The sequence below is a fragment of the Podarcis muralis genome, chromosome 1 (assembly GCF_964188315.1).
Source record: "Podarcis muralis chromosome 1, rPodMur119.hap1.1, whole genome shotgun sequence".
NCBI classification, from domain to species: Eukaryota; Metazoa; Chordata; class Lepidosauria; order Squamata; family Lacertidae; genus Podarcis; species Podarcis muralis.
This window is the reverse complement of record NC_135655.1, coordinates 46,265,810-46,292,463: the sequence shown is the minus strand read 5'-3', so window position 1 is coordinate 46,292,463 and position 26,654 is coordinate 46,265,810. Positions and strand designations below refer to the sequence as shown.

Sequence of the window (26,654 nt, the reverse complement as noted above, 5' to 3'; positions counted from 1 at the left end):
CTCTCCTTAATGTCAAAACAAAAAAAAAATTACTTCCAGTAGCACCTTAAAGACCAACTAAGTTAGTTCTTGGTATGAGCTTTCGTGTGCATGCACACTTCTTCAGATACACTGAAACAGAAGTTGCCAGATCCTTCTATATAGTGAGGTGGTGGGGAGGGGTATTACTCAGAAGGGTGGTGGGAATGGGTGATTGGCAGATAGCTGTGATGAGCCTGTTGACGACTCTTAACGACTGCAATAGGTCTTACAGGAAAAAGCAAGGGGTGAGAAGGTGAAAAATGGCTTTGTCATGTATAATGAGATAAGAATCCAATGTCTTTGTTCAGACCAGATCTCTCCATGGTTTTAAGTTTGGTAATGAGTTGCAATTCAGCAGCTTCTCTTTCCAGTCTATTTCTGAAATTCCTTTGTAGTAAAACAGCTACTTTGAGATCTTGTATAGAATGTCCTGGGAGATTGAAGTGTTCTCCTACTGGTTTCTCTGTCTTGTGATTCTTGATGTCAGATTTATGTCCGTTTATTCTTTGGCGTAAGGTTTGGCCTGTTTGTCCAATATAGAGAACTGAAGGACACTGTTGGCATTTGATGGCATACACAATGTTAGATGCATTTTTTATTTTATTTTTATTTTTTTTGTTTTGTTTTGACTATGGCAGACCAACACGGCTACCTATCTGTAACTCTCCTTAATGTATTCATGATGTAACCTGTGTAACCCAACCTCTCCTTAATGTATTCATGATGTAACTGTGATGTATTTTGCACTGTATTCTGGGACATGGAGGGAAGTTTCAAAAGTTCATGTCACCCCTTTCTCACTGTTCAATCTCGCCTTGAAACTTGGATCTTCTGCAGTTTGCTCCTATCTCCGGCTGAGCTCATTTTCCTCCGCAGGGACCCGTGGACTTAGTCCGATGAGCTGGGTGGCAGAGCAGCCTCGCACCCAGATTTTACCATAACACTGCATATCAGAAATACATGGGCAAGACAGGGTCAAGAAGGAAAAAGTGAGATGGGGCATGCATCTTATATCCAGGTGTACTCAACTCCTAAAGGCCTTCTTAAGCATCTTATACAATAACTTTCATTGGAAGTAAGTGCTATTGAAATTAATGACATTTACTTGCAAATGAACATTGCTAGGATTGAACCATAGACCATTCACATCACATGAAATGACCAGATTCAGGGACACCTTTTTTTTTTTATCAGCAAAAGCACAGAAAAAGAAATATATTTGTTCAGTTTACAGGTGCATGCTGTTGTTTTTGTGCAATAAATGTGCACACCCCCCCCCTTTGCATGCACCAACAGCCTATAATCCCTCAAACTGCCTTTCTGTCAGGGATATCATGGTTTTCCAAGTCATTGTGCACTATTTTTTTACCTGTGAAAATATGGTGCTTCCCACACAGAAAGCATTCAGTGCTATTCAGATTGCTGTGTAGGATGTGGTTGCTTGAGTGCCACAGTTTAATATAGTGGTGAGCCACAAGTTTCCCCTCACTCTGCAGCATTTCTTGCATTTTAGTTTAAAATAACTCTTTAGTGACTGTACGGATCCAAACACATCTACTTAAACGGCACCCTGGTTACTTCTCACCCCCCCCCCCCAAATGCATGGATTGTGAAGTACGAGGAGGTCCAGGTACAAATCCCCCGTCTGTCATGAAGCTCGCTGCACAGCCTGGGCCAGTCACTCACTCTCAACCTAAACTACATCACAGGGTTGTTGTGAAGATAAAAAGGAGGAGCTTGTGTGCTACCTCAATGTCCCCTTCTTGAAGGGAAGAATGTATTCTCATATTTTTTTAAAATAATAAAATCTTCGTTTATTTACTTTGAAGTAAGTCTCACTAGGTCTGTGGCATCTGTTCCTGTGACATTGGAGCTTTATGTCTGTGTCTGCTGCCGAATTCAACCAAATTGAATTTTACGCAGTTATTTGGGAGCAAGCCCTACAAATAGCAGCAAGACTTGCAGGGTGCATAGCACTGGGTTGTTGATCGCTAATCTGTGTGATGCTAAAGTACCCACCCGCTGTGTGTTCGTGCATGGCTTGATGGAAAAAGCCACTGCTTTGCACGGAAGTCGCTGCACAGGAAGGCTTCTGCACTTTTTTTTTTTTTTGCAATAAGTTCCCAAGGACAGTCTGCACGCCGGATTTATGTCGGAAAAATTACGGGAGAGAATTTAGCAGCCGCATTAGCTATTATCAGTAGGTTGACTGCATAGCCGCGAACCGGGAAGAAGCTGCTGGGGGCGCCTTTCCCCCGGCTTCGTCCGTCGAGCCACTGCTGCAACTGCAAGGGCGCGAAGCGTGCCTCGACTTTCAGAGCCGCTGCGGAGGACAGGCTACCGCAGCGACAACACCCTCCGGAGCCGAGCTCCCTTTCCCCTTTTTCTTTGCCTGGGCTCGCAAGGCTTCGCGGTCCACCGCTAGGCCCGGCGCTTGGCAGTTGCCATAGTAACTGCCGCGGCTGCTCGGGTCCCCCTCTTTGGCGCGGCGCGCGGCGATGGCCGCAGCCACGCGGCTTCTCGCGAGAGTTGGACTGCTAAGCAGGCGGAGCGAGGCAAGCTTGCTGGGTGAGCTCATCCCGGGCGCTGGAGAGGGAGCGAGCAGCGGCTCACGCAGAAGCAGCAGCAACTTTGTTGGGTGAGTTCTGGGGAGGGAAGCAGGGAGGCAGGTAGCTGAGCGAGGCTAGGCTGGGCAGCGGGGGGGGGGGGTACGGCTTCAGACCCCCCTCTTTCCCCCCACCCCACCTTCCTCTGCTGCCCCCGAGTGCGGCTGAACCTGGCGAGACACGCGCGCGCGCACACACACAAATATGCATGCACACATACATATTTCTAGTCTCCTCCGCATACTGACGGGGCAACGGCGACACACAAACCAGGACCCCCCCCCCGTCCTCCAACCCAAGTCCGTCCCCCCACCAAAATGACTCTGGTAGTCGCAGCGGGAGGGAGCTGAAAACCTGAATGAAACGGGTGGAGGCAACACGCCCCCTCTTTCCCCGCTCTAATCCCACTTCTCCGAAAACCCCTGCTCCTAAAGCGCCTTCCCCCTTCCCTTCCCCCTTCCCTTTGACTCCCGAGACCTTGAGTTTTCTGTGCTATTGATTCCCACCCCGCACCTTGGCAAAGTCCTGCTGCTGCATGATGGTCGCCCCCTCTGTCCCCCAATTCATTAAACCGGGAGCCTCTCCTCCCCCCCCCCACTTCGATTCATTGGAGAGAGAAAGACTCTCTTTTCAGCGCCCCCTGCCCAAATATTTCCTATATCCCCGAGAAATGAGCTGCACGGAAAGTCTGCGAGCTTCTCCTGCAACTGACCAGCGAGATTCGGAGCCGACTTGCTCACCCTGCCCCCAGTTTAAACAAGGAAAAAAGCAGCGGTATTCACTTGGCTTTCCTTCTCTCTCTACCCCCCCCCCCCGCCCCGCCTTCTGGTACTCATTGGATTCATCTCTTTTCCACCTCCCCCCCTCCAAAAAAAAAAAGAGAGTGCGGGAGGGAGAAGAGGACTCGTATTTCTCCCCAAACCTCTTGACCAAGTTGATTATTTTTCCTGTGGGTAGAACCGACAGGCGGTTGCTGTGGAAAGGTTTTCTTCCTCTGTGTTCCCCCATCCTTTTTTTGGGTGGTTGGGGGAATGGGTCAAAAGAGTCAGCAGTTTTAGTTGTCAGCTTTGCTGTAGTTATTTTCTTCTGAACCAGTTTGGACACTGTGATAATTATTAGCTAATTCAAAGGTAATGCCGTTGGGGATAATCTGAATGTTTATAGTGTGGGAAAGGGAGTGGAAGAATGAAAGGTAGTTTCTTTCCCGGTAGTTCAGATAAGTGAATAGGGAATGCTTTAAAACTGGATCTTGTAGAACAGGTAGCTTTGAACAGGTTTGTTTTAAAAATAAAAATAGGCACACTTTTCCATTGTCTCCTGAGGCGTCTGGTTGCCAACAAAATGGATTATAAGTGAAGTAAAACTACATTTTATTTTATGTTCTAAATGCTATATTTTTAGTAATAGTTCTGCCACATGGTATGGTTTTAAAATTAATGTATGCATATCTGTTGGATAATCATGGATTATGTTTATTGCTGAGGAGTGCACTTGTCTGCATTTGGGGGGGGGGGGAATAGAACAGAAAATGCTTTTAGTAGGAAATTCTCCTTGTCTAACCTTGACTGCTGCTGTTCATTTTTTTCTGCTACAAATCCAGACTTTTTTCTGAATTCATTTTGTCCAGGATGATTTAAAAATCTGACTACTGATTCTTGGGTTTTTGGTGATTCTGCTAAGTGTGGGTCCTTGCAGTGTTACGATTTTCCTTTAGAGGTGTCAGGTTTCATTAGATTACCAGTTTGTCTGTCTGGATGAATGAGTATTGGTCCTTCCTCTTTTTGCTTTTCATGATGAAACTGACCTGGAACCTCCTCTTTTCCTCTGCTGTGCACATTGCATGTGGTGCATGTTCACTTTTATGGATTTAAATTGTAAACAAGCTTCATAAAGGATTTTCTTTTGGTGCTTCTTGTTGGTTGTGCAATAGGTGTCTCCAATTTCATATAGAGTTGAGAGTATAGCAGTTTATTTTTGAGCAGTGCAGTTCAACAGTACAGCTCCTTGTTCTGCCTTTGAGGCATAAGGGAAAGTGGAATCTTAAGTTTCTGACAATAGTATTTATTGCAAAAGATTTTCATTGCATTTATATTTCACTACCTCCATTTCCTAAGTTGGCCTTCTGGCTAACTGTCCAGAGGTTAACCAGGTCCAACTTTACTATATTTTTAAAGTATTTTGAAGAAACGAGTACAGTGATGGTCAACCAGCAAGAGCCTTGTGCACACACTATTCTGTTTGAGGAGTCTTTCTTATCCCTCTGCATAGTAAGTGATCACCTGTTGGGGGAAGGAAGCAGTTGAAGAATATCCAGGAATCACTTTTCCTGATCATTTGTTTGTTGTGTACACGTTGCATGAGCACTTATACATTTGTATGTGTGTTAAATATTGGTTGCCTGCAACCAGCAGCCTTGAGTTTTCAGTTACTCATCAAATTGTGCTTGCCTGAACATGTCTGTTCTTATACCCAATTGTGTTTTGCTGTGTTTATAGTTTGCCTTCTCGTTTTAACCAGTTTTTGCATAATGCAGTATAATGCCATTTAGATAGTATTCAAATTTTTGTTAAAGCATCTTGTCTCTTATGCTGCCTTTGAGAGTAAACTCCTTCAAGTCATCTTACAATAGAGGTATCAATTATATATGCAGTTGGGTTTACTTTGGGTCAGTTTACCTAAGCGGCTGTAATATATATATATATATATATATATATATATATATATATATGCAGGTTTTGGTGTCCTCGGGTGTTTTACACGGGAAGACACCCGAGGACACCAAAACCTGCATTCCTGTACCCGTGAAAATCTACGAAAGTATATATATATATATATATATATATATATATATATATATATATATAAATTATGGTGAAATACTAGAACATTTATTTAAAATGTTTTGTTAAAACCAAGACAGTTACTTAAAAACAACAACCCCACTTTCAAATAGTTTATGAACCTACTTTGTAGCTGATGTATACCACTAATATCTTAACTAGATTGTATCAAGTATAATTATTATTTTTATTTTGAAACATGTTGGATCTTATCTTTATTTATTCTCTTCTTACTATTCTGTATGTTCAACTAGGGTTTCATTTTTTTGTACAGTACATAGAGAAGGACAAATTGTAAAACTGGAAGACAGCCATTGTTTTAGACAACCTACAAACTCTGAAAGAGGGAGAGAGAGGATTGTGTCCCCCTTGAATTTCTTTTGTATCCATCCTCATTTATACAACCATAGTATGTCTCTTCAATGAGAGAAAGGGGCACAGATTTCTCCATAGCAATAGTATAGGCTTTACACCAAGGGACTTGCTGCTTAATATTCACTGCTTACAGGACATTCAGGATACCCCACTGAGATGCAGAAAAAGCTCCAGTGTTGCTTTAAAAAATGTAAATCCTGCAGGTTGATCGCTTGTCTAACAACTATTTTCTTACCACCACCTCTAAACTATTTCTAGTGAAAGTTGGGATTACTTTTGGTATGTCAGCAAAATACTTTTTGGGTGTTACTTAGCTATTGCACCATGCCCCTGTTTATAGAAGCATCTATCACTTAACTCCAAGTATATACTTGGATGTCCTGAATTTTTCAAATATATAACTGGTGATTCATACCCCCTATTAACATCATTTCAGAAGTTTTATTTTTAATTCTTCAGAAATTTGGTATATAGTTTTGTAGTGTTTTTGTAAATGTGTGTGTATGCTGGATTTCTTTTGATATCATGCTACGGTCAACTAGGGGGAAATGCCATGCTCCTTTGTATCTTAGGTAGGGGGAGATTCTATCACAGGGTTTGTTGGCTAATTTTCTATTTCGATAGTCCAGTCTGTCATTTTTAAATCAGTTGAATTAATTCAATTTGAAAGGAACCTGAATGTGATGTTCCATGGCTCTTGGTAGATCTGGATATATATTTTATTTTAAGAAGGGTAATTGTGTGTTAAATATCATCTTATAATCAGATGAAAATGTGCTGGATTGTTCTTAGTTTCATGTTTCCAGGGAGATATGACTCAGTGACTTTGCTTCCCAAGAATCTCTGTTAACGTAAGATTCCCCAGTTGATACATATTTATAAATTGTTGGCTTCATTTTGATTCTTATTTGAGATATAAAGCTGCTTTTTAAAAAGTAACTCCTTAGCGAATTGGACACCTGCAAGTGATAAAAAATAAACTTGGTGATGATTGTTCATACTGTTAATTAATTATTTCAATAGCTATTTATTAGTACTAATTATGGGATCTTCTAGGTTGCTCTTATGATTTTAGTTCTCTACAATTGCCTCATGGAATTAACTTTCTTCACTATTGTTAGTACTCATTAGTGTGTGTGTTTTGTAAATACTTTTTTATTAATTTTCACAGATATTAATAAAATAAAGATACAAAAATCAAACCACAATCTAACATTTGAACTTCTAATAAGGAATCCTACTATTTTACAAACTTTCTTTTGAGGTTCTTTAAACCTCAAGACTTCCTTCCACTCCCTTCTACTGATTCTTTACATCTCCTCTGCATTTTGTTATCATTTTTATCCAATTGTTACTCCTTAACATTTTCTAGTTCCTTACTGCTTACAAGTACTCATTGGTTTGTGATAGCAAAGGTTTATGTAATGGTGAATCTTGTAAACATCTCATGTAACCCTGGAGCTTCCCAGATCACCTATTCAGGGTTATGTCCCTGGAATTAGATGGTGGAAAAGAAAGATAGAGCTGTGTTTCATCCACATATTAATGCTACCTCTGCTCAAACCATCAGTTGATTTCTCTCTGTGGTTTTATATACCTGTTGAAAAGCATGAGAACAAAGACAGAACTTTAGGGCTAGATGTCCAATTAACCCTAAATATCAATGGCCAAGGGATGGAACAAAAGTCTCCCAGCACCATATTCTGGCTTTTTAACCCCAGAAAGGGACCGTAGCCATTATCACACTGTGGCTCCAAGTCTCATCCTAGAGAGTTGCACCAGAAAGGTTATTATGGTCAATGGCATCAGAAGCTGTAAAAGGTCCAGAAGAATCAGTAGACTCACCCTCCCTCAGTCAAATTTCATGGCATAAGTTATCTAATCCAAAATTCATTGGTTCAGGTTATAGCGGGGGGGGGGGGGGAGAGATTGAGCAAACAGATTCTAACAAACAAGCTAAAATAATAGAAAAGGCATACTAAAACACATGCAAAAGAACACATGAAATATAAAACATACATGCACACGTGGCATGTATCTCAGGTTGCAAGTCTTTCCTGAGTTGGAAAACTATTACTGCAAATTTAGCTGTATTCAACATGACAGGCAGTTGGTGTGAAGGCATTTTGATTCCTTCACAAATGCTGGAGAAAATGTGGTTTGGTTTCCATTTCAAAACAAGTTTTTCTTTAATTGAAGATTTGATTTAATCCCCATGCTGCCTGGAAATATATGTATATGCGGTGATCTTGTTGAGAAATCTAATTCGACCCACCAAACTATAATAAAAGTGGGCCACGACCATTAAGAAGGCCAAGTGTTTGAAACAATTTTTAATACACTTCTCTATTAAAGAGAACTCCTCCTCTCACCAAGAACCTAACTCTACAAACCTGACTAGGCTACTTCTAAGGTTTGATGAGGCTAATTATCCTTCTTCCACTCATCTTAAAAGTCCTTAATGATATTAAGAATAATGAAGAGAGCTGTAGATTGAAACATGTTTGGATCTGATATTTTGCTATTAATGCTTGATATCCAGTTCTTGAAAAATGTTCTCATCACTTAACTGTCATCACTGACAGTGTACCGCTTTAATTTCTGATTCATATAAATGATAGTTGTATGACTGTAGCTGGATGGGAGAACCCATGCTTTACATGCAAAAGATCCCAGGTTCAGTCACTGGGATATCCACTTAAGGCTGGGAATTATTCTTCTGATCTGAAACTCTAGAGAGCAGTTGCTCATCATTATGATAATACTACAGTGATACCTCAGGTTAAGTACTTAATTCGTTCTGGAGGTCTGTTCTTAACATGAAGCTGTTCTTAACCTGAAGCACCACTTTAGCTAATGGGGCCTCCTGCTGCTGCCATGCCGCTGGAACACATTTTCTGTTCTCATCCTGAAGCAAAGTTCTTAACCTGAGGTGCTATTTCTGGGTTAGGGGAGTCTGTAACCTGAAGCGTCTGTTACCCAAGGTACCACCTTATAATCAAGCAAGATGGACAAATGTTCTGACTTGGTATAAGGCAGTTTCCTGTTTTCCCATTTGGTAATTTGTCAGTTGGAGAATAATGAACATATTCTTCTTCGTCCTTCTATTTATGCTCAGTACCTGTTGTCTGTGACTTTAAACCAGGGGTCAGCAAACTTTTTCAGCAGGGGGCCGGTCCACTGTCCCTCAGACCTTGTGGGGGGCCGGACTATATTTTTTTTTTGGGGGGGGGAGAACGAATTCCTATGCCTCACAAATAACCCAGAGATTCATTTTCAATAAAAGCACACATTCTGCTCATGTAAAAACACCAGGCAGGCCCCACAAATAACCCAGAGATGCATTTTAAAGAAAAGGACATATTCTACTCATGTAAAAACATGCTGATTCCCGAACTGTCTGTGGGCTGGATCCGGCCTCTGAGCCTTAGTTTGCCTACCCATGGCTTAGAGGTTTATTTGCATAGGCTCCCCTCGGAGCGGCAGTATTCCATGATCAGGGTTCTGGTTTTTGGAGAAGTACAGACTTTCCATCTGCAGAGGTCCACACATAACATGTAGATGTCAGGATAGGGCCAGGAAAGGCCATTTTGCCTTATTGGTGGGGCCTCACTCCCTATGAGGACCCCTCCATGTCTTCTAAAATTTGAAAGGGACATGCTATATTTGTGCTAGCAGAATTCTTGATAAGTGCTGAGAAACGGGTTTGGAAGTACAGTGGTACCTCGGGTTACACACGCTTCAGGTTACATACGCTTCACGTTACATACTCCGCTAATCCAGAAATATTACCTCAGGTTAAGAACTTTGCTTCAGGATGAGAACAGAAATTGTGCTCTGGTGGCGTGGCAGCAGCAGGAGGCCCCATTAGCTAAAGTGGTGCTTCAGGTTAAGAACAGTTTCAGGTTAAGAACAGACCTCCGGAACGAATTAAGTACTTAACCCGAAGTACCACCGTAAAAGCTTAATGCTTTTTCAGCTAAGGATTTTCTGGTTGGTTCTTTCTGCTTATCCATTTTCTGCCAGCTGTATCCTTTATATATGGCTGCCCAGACACACTGTGCCCCAGAACCCCACTACCCACTTGCTAATCCATGACCTTTCCCTTTGTCTTCTGTAATGTAAAAGTGGTAATAGTTACCTTAATAGAGCAATTGTATGGGTAGATTGGTCAATGGTTTTCAAAATCTGCAATTTTATGTTCTTTTTACATATGCTTTTGTTCCTATGCAGTTGTGTAGGGGGTAGAAGGCTCTAAGTCAGTGGTGTCCAAACTTTTTTCAAAGAGGGCCAGATTTGATGAAGTGAAGGGCCGACCAGTTTTGGAGGGTTTTTTTTGGATTTTACCCCAGGAAATAAACTGACCGGCGGGCTGCATTAGGCCCCCAAAACGGACTTTGGACGTGCCTGCTCTAAGTCTAAGTGTTTCATAATCTGCTAAAAAATGATATAAGGAATATAAAATTAATTAAAATAAAACATTTTTTGTTTTCCATTTTCAAATGTAGGCAAAACTGATAAAAAGCTTAGAGAGGGATTTCCCTCCTGTAGTTTAACCACCAAAAATGCTTATCTGTGCTGCTATTGCTCAGTAATTGTGAATTGATGGCATTGTTAAGGGGCGTTGCAGAGAGGGTGCACATGGGAATGGTGCCAATATTTAAAGAATGTAGGGCCAGATTTTTTACTCCAAAACTAGTTTGGACCAGGAACATCAGTGCTGTTTTAAGCACCCATGCTTGGTGGGAGTCCAATGGCTGTGATCTGTCTTATTTTGAGTCTCGAAGGCAACTTTCTCAACCTATGGCCCTCTGGATGATTTGCACTACAACTGCTGTTAGCCCCAATGAGCATGGCAAGGAATGACAGGAGGGCACCAGGTTGGGGGAAGCTTCTCTAGGGTGTGAGCGCTTTCTCCTCCCAGTAGACAAGCCTTGTGGTTCTGAAGGCATGGAACTTGTTTGGTCCAAGGGTAGGTGGAAGGCTTGCATATTTGCCAGTATTGTGCGATGTTTTCCAAGTGTACCTGGAGTAGCAAGATGATGACGACTGTTTTACCAAATAATGAGCTGTCTGGGCAATAGCTGCCTGAGCAGCAAGCCACTATCAATAGATCTTCTTTTTAGTGATGCAGAACTCTAATTTTGTTTTCTTTTAAAGAGTAAGCCATCGATGCAGCAGTGCTCTCACCTTTGCCATTACTACTGGGAAGTATTTAGTACTGGTGAAGTGGATTGTGTTGATGTAAGTGTGCATCCTAAGGGATTTAGACCTTTCTTTAAAGGGATTCCTGGCAGTTACAATTATAATTTTCATTCTAGGTTGCCTTGGCTGTTGGAAAGATTGACTTTTTGGCTTATCTGCACCTCTGTGGTGTTTTATTGGAGAAAGAGCAGATTTTGTGATGCAGTGCGCACTGTTTCAACAATATTTTACAGGTGGTAGCACATAATAGCAGTTCTTGGCTGTGCTTTCGTACGTGGGTGTTTCATGCCTGTTCTTGCAGTTAAGGGCTATAATATTAAACACAAACAAGGCTTGTTTTTGTATGCATTCTGTGATGCAAGACATGCATTCGAATTGGTTGGTGCACCTGTGTGGGTCTGTTGATGATAAAAGGTGTGTAACAGTTTTGCTGCTGAGGCTTTTAAAAAAAATGTGCTCAGAAATTGACATTGATTAAAATAACAACTTATATGTAATCTATCCCATTGCTTACAATCATTGTTAATGGTTGAAGATATTACTATATATTCCATCACGGTGTTCCGTTGCCCCAGAAGTGGTTTGGCCATGCTGGCTACATGACCCGGAATGCCGCCTGTGGACAAATGCTGGCTCCCTCGGCCTGAAAGTGAGACGAGCGCTGGAACCCCATCCAGGGGTCCTTTACTTTTATTACTATATAAAATGAGCCCTAATTGGACAAAGCAAAGTAAATTACATGGAATATCATAGAAAGGGTTAAAAAAAAGTTGAACGCTTACTAATAGTATTTACACGTTCCTTTCCACTGATGTCACATTCCATGTTTCGCTAGAAGCATTGGGGGAGGGGAATGGTACATTTGTGTCTCTATATCAGCCTTTCTCAACCTGTGGGTCCCCAGATGTTGTTGAACTGCAACTCCCATCACCCCTAGCTAGCAAGGCCAGAGCTCAGGGATGATGGGAGTTGTAGTCCAACAACATCTGGGGACCCACAGGTTGAGAACCGCTGCTCTATATGAAGGGAGTACAGCTCTAATGAGGCTCATTGCAATTCTTATATAAGTGTGAGCTCTTCCCCCAGCAGTCAAATACTGGCATTGTGGTATCCCAGTACAGCAGGGGAGAGGGAATCTGTGGTCCTCCAGATGTCATACCCCAGCTCCCATCAGCTCCAGCTAGCATGTCCAATGGCCAGGGATGATGGGAATTGTGGTTCAGCAGCTTAAAGACCACAGGTTCCATACCCCTGCAATGGAGCTTTTCTTCCCTTCTCCTTTCCAGTATTATGCCATAGTAGTCTGTTCAACAGACATACCCAACTGACCCTTGGAAATGAGGCCCTTGTTTTATCTATTTGTCACTGTGTTAACTGATGTGCAGAATTCCTTACCAAAGGGCATCAGTGTAGTCTGTGACATGAATTGAATAGATTCTGTTCCCTTGATGATGCTACAACATTAATGCATTGCTTTGCTACCAGAGCTGTAGTAATAAGCTAGGATATGATTTATACGATTGTTGGGTGACTAAAACTTGCTGATACATGCAAGTTATTCAGCACCAGTACAAACTTTTTCAAGTTATAAAGGTATAATTCACAGTGTTCATAATAACCTGTTGCCCAGAACCCGAGCTCAGTGTAAAACACACGTCTCACACGAAAGAAATACAGGTTAAAAAGCCCATAGAATGCTACATGAAAACTCAGTTTGCATATTACCTTAAACCATAGTTAAAATAAACTATGGTTTAATGTGAAACAGCTGCTGAAATCCTGGGCACTTGGCTCCTTATCTGCTCGTGCTTCTGTTGCAGCTGTGTTGTCTGTTCTTTCCAAACAAACCATGAACAGAAGACAACGGTTCATCTTCACTTATTTCTTGTGAGTTTATCTGGGAGAAATAAACATGACAAGTCAGACTATTGTTCTTTCCCTGGGAGTGTGGGAAGTTTAGGGGGAAAGTGAAGTGCCTTGGCTTTCAGCAGTGTGCATCAGCATGTTGCTCATTCACATTAAACTGTAGCTTATTTTAATTGTGGTTTAATGTCCCATGCAAATTGCCAGTTTGTATATCCCCCTACTCCTTGATGACTTGGCAGAAATTACACAATCACTGCATTCTTTTACCCATGTATTTTAAACTCGATGAAACCTACTTCTGAGTAGATATAAATATTTTTTTTAATTTCATAAAATTTATATACCACTTGATTGTAGAAAAAACCTCAAAGCAGTTTACAATATGAATATGACCGTGCTGTAAAATATCAAGCCACAGATTGGATGAAATTTAGCTATTTTTTTGTGAAAAGCTTTATCTCCTTGTGTAAAGGCACATAACCTTCATAATGCACTATTCAGAAAAAAGTTACCGCAGCTCAGTGCATGTATACTGGCATACCTTAATGTCTGGTACAGAGGAGCTCCTGTACTATATTGGAGACACAAAAGTTGTGGAGCTAATTTCCTGGGGATTAAGTTGAATTGAATTGTCAAGTGTTGGGCTTTTCATTAATTCTGGAGAGTCAGCCTGTACAACACTTTTACTTCATTAATAAATTGGAATGAAAACACTTAAAAAATTAGTCCAGTATTGATGATGTCGTTTTATGAATTATTTCCAGCAATACAAATTATTTCCAGCATGTATTGTGAAGGCTACTACCAATCTGTATCTGCATCTTTGTGTTCAATGAGGGGGTTGTATTAAATACTGTGAGATGAGTAGTTGCATCCAGTTAGCTTGCAAATCTCCTCCTGATTACTTGTTTTTGATAAATGGTGAGATTAGAGCCAGCTGGGGGCCTATTGTACATAAATACTTCCTCAATTTGTTGCAGTTTAAATGTCATTAGCATAACATTAGTAAAAACTCACTCAGAAAGGATTTTGTGAGAACTGTTCTGTTCTAGATATTGACCATTGGTGTCTTATGGAAATCATGTCTTACTGTTATCATTATCTCCCTATCTTCTTACCCAGTTTGGTACTGCAAGTGCTGTTGCTTTACTTGCTTATGTAGCCAGAACAACAGTAGCCACACAGAAGGGGGTATCATTAGGCTTGGAGTATCTTGAGATTTGCAAAAGTACAAAAACACTTTTGGCATATTTTCCTCCCCATCACTTTTTAAAAATTAAAAACCAACAACAGTCCTTGGAGTGCTCAGCATGTACAGTGGGCAGAGACTGTTGATTAACGTGTGTGTGTGTGTGTGTGTGTGTGTGAGAGAGAGAGAGAGAGAGAGAGAGAGAGAGAGAGAGAGAGAGAGACCTAGACTTGGAAGGGTGAGATTTGACACTAGTACCAGCATTTTGTAGATTCTTGGAGAGAGGGTGAAGGCAGTGATGACTATGCAGGGCTTTGCATTGGATGAAGGACTTAAGTATTAGCAAAAATCTGTTTTAAGCTGGACTGGGCACTCAAATTCTCTTTCCCTCTGGACTTGTACTAATCGAACTGTGGAAATGAGTGTAGACTGGAATTCCTCTCTGGACATGGTTTATTTTTCCATTTTCTGTTTGTTCATTATTATATATGCAGAAAATAAGTAATATATTGTTTGGGGGGGGGAATGAGAAGGTGTGGGACTGGAGGTCCCTAAAGAGGAGCATCTCATGTTGCAGCAATTTGTTCCAGGTATCACTTGTTCCTTTGTATTACTAAAGGGCAAGTTGCAGGAAGGCATCAGCAATGTACCTGCAGAACTCCAAGTGAATGTTGGCATTGATTCCCACAGCACCACTTAAAAAGAAGTGAATAATTAAACGTGTCGTGATAATAAATAGTCCACCTTTCATTTTGCCTAGCAGTGGTGTAATGCAGATGTGTGCTCTACCCTATTGCAGCATTGTATGCAGACTGCCAGGCCTGTCTTAGGTTGTATTTGCAAGCAGAGTCTTGTGCTGAACTTCATGTCCAAGACAGCAGGGCACCTGCCTTGCCAAGACTCATTAAGAACCTCACTGAGGGGGCAGATTTATGACTTCAAGGGCAGCATTTTCCCTCTGCTAATTTCAGGCATATGTTGCTAAAGTCATTTGTGTGTTTGGATTCTGCTTTTGTGTTTAAGTAGCACATGGGTAGGCAAACTAAGGCCTGGATCCGGCCCAATCACCTTCTAAATCCGACCCGCGGACGGTCCAGGAATCAGCATGTATTTACGTGAGTAGAATGTGTCCTTTTATTTAAAATGCATCTCTGGGTTATTTGTGGGGCCTGCCTGGTGTTTTTACATGAGCAGAATGTGTGCTTTTATTTAAAATGCATGTCTGGGTTATTTGTGGGGCATAGGAATTCGTTCATTTCCCCCCCTTCAAAATATAGTCCTACCCCACACAAAGTCTGAGGGACAGTGGACCGACCCCCTGCTGAAAAAGTTTGCTGACCCCTGAAGTAGCATCTTAAAGATTGTTGCAACAGATGTAACTTCCAAGTCACTAGCTTCTCTAATCCCCAGACTTCAGTCTAACAGAATCTTCTCAGGTTTGGACTTCTGTCAGGTTGGCACAGGGCTGCATATGAATAGTGGAGCTTATCTGGTGAAACCAGAGCAGCACACAGAAACGTCGTTTACCTTTCCGCCAGAGCAGTACCTATTTATCTACTTGCACTTTGACGTGCTTTCAAACTGCTAGGTTGGCAGGAGCTGGGACCGAACAACAGGAGCACACCCTGTCGCAGGGATTCGAACCGTCGACCTTCTGATTGGCAAGCCCAGAGGCTCAGTGGTTTAGACCACAGTGCCATCCCCGTCCCAGCAATGTATCCTACTTGCCTGTAAAATAATGTTCCCATTAGTGACACATAAAAGTGGGGAAAATATTTGTTTCACAAGTAGTTAAAACAGTGAAAGGTGGGCTGCTCCACAACCATGCCACATTGCAATTGGTTCCCTGTTTCTCTGGTTTCTGGAGTCATTTCCAAGAATTATTTGAGAGAGTTCAGAATGACAAGGCTCAGTGAAGTACAGTGAAACCTTGGTTGTTGAATGCTTCGGAAGCCGAACAATTCGAAACCCGAACGCCGACAACCTGGAAGTGAATGCTTCCGTTTTTGAACATGCCTCGGAAGTTTTCTCCATTTTTAAAAAGGAATTTGCCAACCGGAAACTGTGCCTCAGTTGCATAGCTGTCAACCTTTCCTTTTTTGCGGGAAATTCCCTTATTCCAGCGCCGTTTCCCGCTGCTATCCCAGATTGTTAGATATCCCGTAGACTGGCCCCAGGAAAGGTGAGGCTGCTGATCCCTTATTTTCGAAGCTGCTGATCCCTTATTTTCAAATCTGAAAGTTGACAGCTATGCTCAGTTGTCGAACGTTTCGGAAGTCGAACTGTCTTCTGGAACGGATTACGTCCAACAACCAAGGTTCCACTGTACCCCTTCAGCCTGGGTTTCTCCAGCCCTTTCCCCCCCAAACCTACCATTACTAATGGTGTCAGGAAGGTGGGGTAGAGGATTTCAGCAGTGCCAGAGATACTATATTTTTAAAGGCCTGGATGCTAGAGGGGATTTCCATTGTTGCTAGGGGAGCCTGGAAAATAGAGTTCTCAATGTCCTCTTTGTTGCTGGAATGGGAGGCATTGGTGACGCAGCCTCTCATATTCCCTGGTAGTAATGGATTCTCTTGATGAACACCTGGGTCTCAAACATTACCTCTACTGGTAAAGTTAGTATTTCTACAACATATCTGTATTCCCTGCCATTGGCCTTTCCTTTTTCTGCAATGACACTTTTTGAGAAAGGGGAGAGACAGGTGTCAGGAAGGACTTGTTGATGCTGGGGTGAGCCTGTTATGAGCCATTTTTGAAATTGGACAGGATTTGGGCCCTGCCCATGAAGGGTAGTTTTCTGATCTGGGGTAATTCATTTCTGATTTTCTTCCCAGTTCTTAAATTTATCACTCTCACTGCTTAACATGTGTGCTCTTCAGGCACTACTGGTTTATATACTGTCAGAACTGTACCATGTGCTGCAGAAGCAATCCTGGTGTTATTGTGGTGTGTATTTTATTGGTGATTCTTCTGGACTGAAAGGAAATACAAAAATAATATCATATCGTATACTGCACTTATACTGCCTTTTTTATTTATATAAACTAGGGTTTGCAATTTGATTCTGGCAGGCACATGCAAGCCTTACTTCGTCTCCTTGTAGAGCTTTGTATAGCTACTTCTTTAGTTATAGAATAAGACTAGCAGGTAGTCCCTTGCATGGTTGGAAAATAAACAAAACAGGAAGCAATGAAGAGGTTTGATGCATTTGTGTTTGGAAGTTCTTATGGTGCGTCTCATGGAGGATGTCCAAAAGAAGGTTTGATCATCTAGTGGATAGATGTGTTATATTTTGTGCATCAATATTTATATTGCTGTAATTGCACATAAAGCTTTTATTTGTTTGACACTTTCTGCTATTGATTTTGTTAGAACAGTTGGAGCAGTGCAAATTAGTTTACTACTGTAAACATTCCAGTTGTGTTCAGAGCACATTCATTATTCATATCCTACTCAAACATTCCTCTTATTTACTGTGATAGGCTGCCAACTTTCAAAAGTTAGAGACGTGTACATTTGTGACTTGGTCCTCTGGCTTCTCACATATATTCTATTGTCTTTGAATCCAAGTTCTCAGACTGTTTCTTTTCAGACTAACACTTTAAAAATATTTTCCATGCAACTTCTAAAAAAGTTACTGATGAAGAAATGCTGCCTTTGGGCTGAAAATGTTTCCCCACCCTGGGCTAGAGATTATGGCTTGCTTTTGTTGAAGACCTGGATTCAAGAGTTCCTAAATGTTGGCTGGTCTTTGTAATCAGCCAAAATTTTACTTGCCAGGACTTTGTCCCAGAATGGTGAGATCTTGTCTCTGCACTGTGGAGGCACTTGTCTGTGATCAGTATGATGTCAAAGTTAATATATCCCTTCCAAGCCATAAGCAGAATGTTTGGGACCTTCTGTGCCACCCTATGCTTGGAAGCACACTGAGGAACACTATTATAATCTCCTGCTAAGCTTGGAGTTGAGGAAGGAGTCTCTGCTCTAAAGGTACAGAGACCCTTCTAGGGAAGATCTTGAATGGGGACAACATAGTGTCTTAGCGCCTGCACCCACCAGCACTCTCATCTGTTAACCAGACAGATTAAACTCTTTGATCCAAGGGGGCTTGACTGTTAACTAACCCCACACTAATCTCACAAGCAAATGGGCCAATAACAGGCCTTATAAAACCTTCCCCTCCAAATCAGCTCCACAGTATGAGCAACTATTTGCTTCAGTAGCAATGCAAACTCCTTGCCTCATTGCTTTCCTTGCCTATTTAACCCAGTACCAGTGATGTGGGTTTTCCAGAAATATTTGAATTGGAAAATCATCTGGAAATTTGCATAGGATAACTTGCATCAGGAAATTTTCTGATGCCCTAGAGCAGGGATTCTCAAACTTTCTTACCACTAGGGCCAACTTGAGATGGTTGCAAATTACTGAGGACCACCAATCACAGGGGTAGAACCAATCACAGAACAGAAACAGATGGAATCAGAATTTGGCATAATCAGCTGGAAATTGCTGACATCCCTGTCCACTGATATCTGAATTCTTTGCCTCAAAATTTTCATTGTGGAAGGAGTTCCATAGTTTCACAGAATCTCAGTACAGTGGTACCTCTGGTTACAAAGTTAATTCATTCCGCAGATCCGTCCTTAAGCTGAAACTGTTCTTATCCTGAGGTGTGCTTTTGCTAATGAGGCCTCTTGCTGTGTGCATGATTTCCATTCACATCCTGGGGCAAAGTTCGCAACCAGGAGCAGCTACTTCCGGGTTAGCGGAGCTCGCAACCCGAAGCATTCGTAAGCAGAAGCGTTCGTAACCAGAGGTACCACTGTACAGACATGTGGCTCAACCTCCCAAATTTGCTGATCCAAAGGCTCTAAGCAGAGAAGCTATATATATATATATATATATATATATATATATATATATATTCCCTTCACATCCTGACATGCCTCTGAACGTATTTTACTCAGCCCCTGTAATTTCTTCTCCCATTCTCCTTATACCTTATTATCCCCAGTTGTTTTCATCTCACCTCCCTTATCCTTTCTTATCCTTTTACATTCAGTTCTCTCTCCTATAACAGCTTTCCTCTCTTCCTTTTAGGTTCCCTGTTTATTAATATATTGTAGTTGTTGTTCCCAGTTAGTTATTATTCATGGGCGTAGCCAGGATTTATGTTGGGGAGGCAGGCTTCATGTTAGTGGGGGGCAGATAAAGCAAATTTAGTGGGTAAATCAATAAGTATTTTTATTGATTTACTTGAGCTGGGGTGTATGCGGCAGCTTGGTATTGTTATACCAAGGCTTCTTGAACAAACTTACTGTACAGCAATTAATATCAGTGGCTTCTTCTGAATAATTTAGGCTCTTTTGATGCCCCTTATTGAATGAGTGCCTTGTTCTCACTCTCACATGTTAGCAGCATGTTAACAGCAACCAAATTCACTGCAAACCTTAGTTCTTGGTGCTTTATAAAGCATATGCTGAGGCTAGCAGGCCCCAATATAGTAGCAGAAATTTAGATCAGGAATGTTACTGTTGACTCATGGTATCAGATTTAAGGACAGCCAGGGCTTTTAGGAAAATTCTGCTGTGAGCACAGAGATTTGATGAGAGATTTAGAAGCTTATAGTTCATCATTCATGTAGTTACAGTACTGCAATTTGAAAAGTGATTTGAGTTTTGTATGAACCTAGTCTTGGAAATAAGCACACAAGTTACTTCTTGTTGTTGTTTAGTCGTTTAGTCGTGTCCGACTCTTCGTGACCCCATGGACCAGAGCACGCTAGGCACTCCTGTCTTCCACTGCCTCCCGCAGTTTGGTCAAACTTATGGTAGTAGCTTCGAGAACACTGCCCAAGCGTCTCGTCCTCTGTTGTCCCCTTCTCCTTATGCCCTCCATCTTTCCCAACATCAGGGTCTCTTCCAACGAGTCTTCTCTTCTCACGAGGTGGCCAAAGTATTGGAGCCTCAGCTTCAGGATCTGTCCTTCCAGTGAGCACTCAGGGCTGATTTCCTTAAGAATGGATAGGTTTGATCTTCTTGCAGTCCATGGGACTCTCAAGAGTCTCCTCCAGCACCATAATTCAAAAGCATCAATTCTTCGGCGATCAGCCTTCTTTATGGTCCAGCTCTCACTTCCATACATCACTACTGGGAAAACCATAGCTTTCACTATACGGACCTTTGTTGGCAAGGCAATGTCTCTGCTTTTTAAGATGCTGTCTAGGTTTGTCATCGCTTTTCTCCCAAGAAGCAGGCATCTTTTAATTTTGTGACTGCTGTCACCATCTGCAGTGATCATGGAGCCCAAGAAAATAAAATCTCTCACTTCCTCCATTTCATCCCCTTCTATTTGCCAGGACGTGATGGGACCAGTTACTGGCCTGCACATTTTTTTACCAGCCTTTAAGACAGGCTGGTAGTCTGCATTCCTGGTCACCTATGACTCCTAGGCAAGTTGTTAAAAACAAGACAGTTATGAACCAGCATGTTTGTTTTTGCTCCAGATTTCATAAAACAGCTACTTGCTTCTGTTATGGCAGGAGTGCTGCCATTACTTGATCAGTGACTTGGCTAAGTATTGTGTTATGACTGGCTTAGCTGCCCTGGGTTTATCTGCCTCAAAGGCAGAAGAAATAAGTACTAAGGCAAAAGAAATAAAGGGACTTCTATTTTTGTATGTTGATTTGTGTGCAGTTGATTGTTCAGAAAATCAGCTAATAAATGTAATAAACTCTTAGCAAGTATGTGATTTCATACTGATTACCATCTACTTAGTCGATTCCAGAACTAGAAATGGAATCTTCTTCTTTTAAATAAATGATTATTGTTCTGTCTTACAATAGAGAATGATGTTCACACAAACACTGCATGGACATTTCCCTATATGCTGTTAGAGATATGACTATAGATAACTTGTCTTATGGTTTGAGAAAAAACATGCTCATGTTTCAGTACAGTGGTACCTCGCAAGACGAATGCCTCGCAAGACAAAAAACTCGCTAGACGAAAGGTTTTTCCGTTTTCGATTTGCCTCGCAAGACGAATTTCCCCTATGGGCTTGCTTCGCAAGACGAAAACGTCTCGCGACTTTGTTTTCTTTGTCTAAAAACAAAGACATGTTTTGTTTATAAAGTTAATTTATTTTCCCTTCAATTTTTGAACTGCTCTTTACAGTATGTGTGACTTTAAAGAGCAGTTAATAAACTGTTGTTGTACCAAATTTGGCTTTGTTTGGACTTTTTTTGACCATAGGAACGCATTAATTGATTTTCAATGCATTCCTATGGGATTTCGTGCTTCGCAAGACGAAAAATTCGCTAGACGACAAAAATTGCGGAACGAATTAATTTCGTCTTGCGGGGCACCACTGTATTTGAAAATATGAATGATGAGTTGAGTTGCTGGGTTTTTAAAGAAACTTTTTTTAGCATCATAAGCCTCTCTAAATGAGAAGAGACACCAATGCTTTACTAAAGTTTGACTCATTAATTTGGTCCGTGAAACAATTCCGTTAACTGTATAATCCCACAACTGAACTATCCCATCGCCCTTTAATCTCCAGCACGATAGCCACCATTTAATTACGCACTGCTGCAAATGCTTGCTTTGCAGTTTGCCCTCTGCATTCTGAGATCTTTAAGGTAAAGTGATATTTCTAGCAAAATCACAAGTATGATCTGTTTTGTTTTCTGTAGGGTACTTAACTTGGTTTATTTGTGGTTTCATGTTCACTAACAAAGGCTTATACTTGTGTTTTGAATAACCAGGGCAGGGCTAGCCAATGGGATGCCTTCCAGATGTTGTGAAATAAAAATCTCATAAGCCCCGCTAGCATGACTAAAGATCAGGGATGATAGCTGTTGTAATTAAACAATGTCAGGGGGTACCATGTAGACTACTTTGGATGTAGGCATTGAAAAATTTATTGCATCATAAACCTCCAGCCAGGGTAGATTTGATTTAATCAAATTGATTTAAATCAAATTGATTTAAATCACGATTTAAATCACTAATCAGTAAGACTTGATTTAAATCATTTTTTTACATACTTTTGCCTCACCAGAGTGATGCATGCTCTGGTTATCTCCTGTTTGGACTACTGCAATGTGCTCTACGTGGGGCTACCTTTGAAGGTGACCCGGAAACTACAACTAATCCAGAACGCGGCAGCTAGACTGGTGACTGGGAATGGCCACCGAGACCATATTACACCGTTCCTGAAAGACCTACATTGGCTCTCAGTACGTTTCTGAGCACAGTTCAAAGTGTTGGTGCTGACCTTTAAAGCCCTAAATGGCCTCAGCCCAGTATACCTGAAGAAGTTTCTTCACCTCCATCATTCAGCCTGGACACTGAGGTTCACTTTTGAGGGTCTTCTGGCAGTTTCCTCCCTGTGAGAAGTAAAGTTACAGGGAACCCGGCAGAGGGCCTTTTCGGTAGTGGCGCCCTCCCCGTGGAACGCCTTCCCATCAGATGTCAGGGAGATAAAGAATTGCACAACTTTTAGAAAACATCTGAAGGCAGCCCTGTTCAGGGAAACCCAGCGAGATGGAAGGGGTAATAATAATAATAATAATAATAATAATAATAATAATTTATTTTACAGAACCTTTCCACCCTTGTTTGTGGAACCAAGAGATCTGGAAATGTCCTTTCTTAAAATATAAGCTGAAATTGTCAGGGTTCTGAAAGAATGGACAGACTTTTAGAATCATAGCCATGGAAGAACTTCTATTTATAAATTCCTGTTATAAAAACTGCCACTCTGGTGCTTTCTTGAGTGTTGCTTTTAGAATAATTCTTTGGGTAGGACACAAAACTGAACTTGTTCTAGAAATCCTGTGCATGGTTTCTGTGGGAGGAGAGAGGAAATGAGAAATCCAAAACATGAAAGTACTAGGCTAGGCTAGAGGCAGCTTATTTTCAGAGCTGTGCAAATAAGAAGAACAAAATCTGTGCCAAGAGAAGCTGGGTATTGTGATGGGTATAAAATTGTGCACACTCACTTAAATAAAATAAAATAAAAAGTTATGTACTAAGATAGCACAGGTCAAAATATCATTGCACACCTGATGTAAATTATAAATGTATGTCTTATCTTAAAAGACAAATCACCAAGGTCAGTGACAGAGACTTTGCTTAGCTATAAGTTCAAACTTTGAAGCTGCTATGTTGAAAGAGAATATATGCATGGTCTGCGTGACAACTGGAAAATACAACAAAACTATTACGTATTACATATAACTTGCCATTGGGTCTTGCCAACCTAAATTCCTCTCCCATAATGTTTTCCGGCCAGCGACGGTTCCTGTTGAAATTTCTATTAGTTTGTTGTATATATTTGAGAGTAGACTCATATCATCTAGAACAGAATTCTAGATCAGAAGTTCAAACCTTGTTAATGGGATGGCAGATTGTAATTTGGATATTTTAGAAACTAAAACCGCTAATGTGCTTGCAACCACCCCCAGGTAATTTTACCCAAGTCTAGCCTCAATTGTACTTCAGTAACATAAAAGTTTTATGTCATTTGTTATGAATGCTGGCGTGGTTGCTCGAGAGCGAACAGGCAAGACTCCCACTGGTCTTTACAAGGCTTTATTATCTGTCGAAAACATTCACAATGCAGAGCATCTCAATTCCATGTCTGCTCAGTCGCTAGCAGAATCTGGGAGTGGGAGGTCCTTAAACTTTCCCCAGGAGAGCAGTCTTTCGACCCCCAACCTACGCCTCCCCTCTCTGCGCGTAAGCCTACTGCTCAGAGAGGGTGTGGCAAAGGGGGAACTAGCAGTTCGAAAGCACTCCCGGGTGCAAGTAGATAAATAGGGACCGCTTACTAGCGGGCAGGTAAACGGCGTTTCCGTGTGCGGCTCTGGCTCACCAGAGCAGCGATGTCACGCTGGCCACGTGACCCGGAAGTGTCTCCGGACAGCGCTGGCCCCCGGCCTATAGAGTGAGATGGGCGCACAACCCCAGAGTCTGTCAAGACTGGCCCGTACGGGCAGGGGTACCTTTACCTTATGTTCTTAAATGGCAAGTCTCATAGCAGAAATCTTAATCTTTCTGGTTTCTGAGCTTTCGGCAGGCATTGGCTGCGCACTTTCTGTAACATCTTCCCAAACATAAGGGCAGATGTGAATTACTTTAAATGTTGTTGATGTAAGTCATTAAGACGAGAGCCCTTTAAAAATCACTGGTGTACATTGACTTTTCCATTTTGTGATTCATATATTCTACAAACAAGATTTAGTTGCTGCAGCAAATGAACACAAATTGGTTTGCAGCTAAATTCTCACACCTTGAAGCATAATCCAAGATCTCTGATCATGTATTTTGCACTACTCAATTATATCTGCCTGTAGAGATGAGGTGGGGATTATGAAAATTAATTTACTGGCTTTCTTGATATGTGCAAAGTCTGTAAGTAATATCGTTTGGAGTGAAGGGCCATAGGCCAGCATTCTGTGTCCAGAAGCTAGGCTGATAATTATTGGGGGGGGGTAGTGCTTTTCCACATAGGAACTGTAAATATTACACTTTCTGTGGATCTCAACAGCTAGGAATCTTGGTGTAAAACAAACTAGTCACTTTCAAAAAAGCCCACTTCAAACTGTAGTTATAAAGCTGATTTACATACGATTCTTGTTTGTACTTAATGATAAGTTGGGATTCAGGATAATAAAGTAATTTTGGCTGCTCTCTTCCTGCTGGCCTAATAGGAAGAAAATAGGAGGTGGGTGGGAATCTGTGAGCGCAGCACTTTGCTTTGGTTTGCTGAAGTTCTCCAATTACCACTAAATCAGCATACTTAACATGTTTATATTACATGCAGATTTTATTTAAAGGACAACTTTTTACAGTATCTTTTAATATAACTGAAACTGAATCTTATTTAAATAATACAATCTTACATTTTAAAAATTATTCATTCTTTGAAAGGACTGGAAATGTTTTATTCCTAAATGGACACTCTTAGGAAGCTGAATTTAGCAATTACATGACTTCAAAACTCCTGTGTTTTCCATTTTTGAATGGATGAATTTGATGCAAAAACACAGTCATTTCTTCAGCCTGTTCATTTGACCTCTGGGGATCACAACAAAATTAACAGTAAGTTAGTTAACTTAGTTGGAGAAACTGCAATATAAATGCTGTGTAGTCGCGCCAGTAGAACAAATATGTAAGTTGATCATGGAGTGCCTTGAGGACCTGCATAATGTAATTTATACTGTGCTGGAATTGAATGTGGGAGACCTTGACAGGTTTAAATCTCTGCTTGGGGCAGTTACTCACTATGTTCCTAGAGCTTCATCTACATTTTTTCAGTAATCTTTACAGCAACTCTGAAAAAAGGAAGGTGAAGCTGAAAGAGTGGTTTGCTTTGGCACATCCAGTGAATGTATAGCATAGCTGAGAAGAGATTTGAACTCAAAACTATTTGGCTAAGGGTAGCTCTTAACTACTACAGTGGTACCTCGGGTTACAGACGCTTCAGGTTACAGACGCTTCAGGTTACAGACTCCGCTAACCCAGAAATAGTACCTTGGGTTAAGAATTTTGCTTCAGGATGAGAACAGAAATCGTGCAGCGGCGGCACAGTGGCAGCAGGAGGCCCTGTTAGCTAAAGTGGTACCTCAGGTTAAGAACAGTTTCAGGTTAAGAACGGACCTCCAGAATGAATTAAGTTCTTAACCAGAGGTACCACTGCTCATGGTGGTAGTTATACTGATACAATGAAGCACTTGGTGCAGTGAAAGGATAAATGGGGTGAAATGCTTCATGTTTTATTCTGAAGCTCAGTGTGGTTTTGTGTTTCTAAAATTCCAACCCAACCACTGAAACTACTCAGCACAGATGACTGGCTATCTGCAAAGTTTTATTAGATGAAATACTCAAAAACGTGTTGTTGTTATTAATTTTTAATGTTTAGGCACATTGACTCTTAATTGTAGATTATGCTTCTTAAGAGTTGTATGTCTAAAGCACTGAATTCATTTTTGTTTAAAGATGAACCGATCCTGGCCCCTGGATTCAATTAAAAAATCTAGTAGATCACATTAGGGTTTACCAAAGCTACCGCCAAGTGACACTAACCTGAAATCCCCAGAACTTGTCTCTGGCCTAAATTTGCTCAGCAGATTCTCTTCCCCAACTACTCCTGTGCCAGCCTTCTGTTTATGGGATGTGTACACAGATACACTCATGCTCAGTTCTTTTGTGTGCCTCAGCTGTTGTGCATGAAGATCTTTGTGTAGGAATAGTAAATACACAATTAGCAGGTGTGCTCCTTCATCTCTCCACCACCCGTCACATGGTAAACTGCAGTTTCAGTCTCCTGTGAGGTCTACCTCCAAGGAGACTTACGGAACAAATCTGGCTAGGGCTGGCATCTTTGACAGGGGAATGCTTTGTACTGTGTGTTCACTTGTAGGACCCTAGTGAAGAACCAATAGGCTCTGCAGATGTGGAAGGGGTCTAAGGAAGTAGCAGTGCATGTTCAGTGACCGTGCACAAAGGTGACGGTCAGGAACTGAGTGAATCCTCCTTC

At 41.4% G+C, this 26,654-nt stretch overlaps 1 protein-coding gene across 9 annotated transcripts in view; it reads left to right on the top strand.

Annotated features, from left to right (window-relative positions):
- The first annotated feature begins 2,524 nt into the window (after window positions 1-2,524).
- The window catches only part of SIPA1L1 (signal induced proliferation associated 1 like 1), a 145,379-nt gene continuing 121,249 nt past the window's right edge, over window positions 2,525-26,654 (top strand). For 7 of the 9 annotated variants that reach the window (XM_028724783.2, XM_028724806.2, XM_028724792.2 and 4 more), the window contains exon 1: window positions 2,525-2,659. The gene's annotated coding sequence lies outside the window, so the exon portion shown is untranslated. Of the gene's footprint in view, window positions 2,660-3,591; window positions 3,758-26,654 lie in introns of those variants that run through there. The other 2 variants (XM_028724772.2, XM_028724737.2) reach the window with 2 other exon arrangements.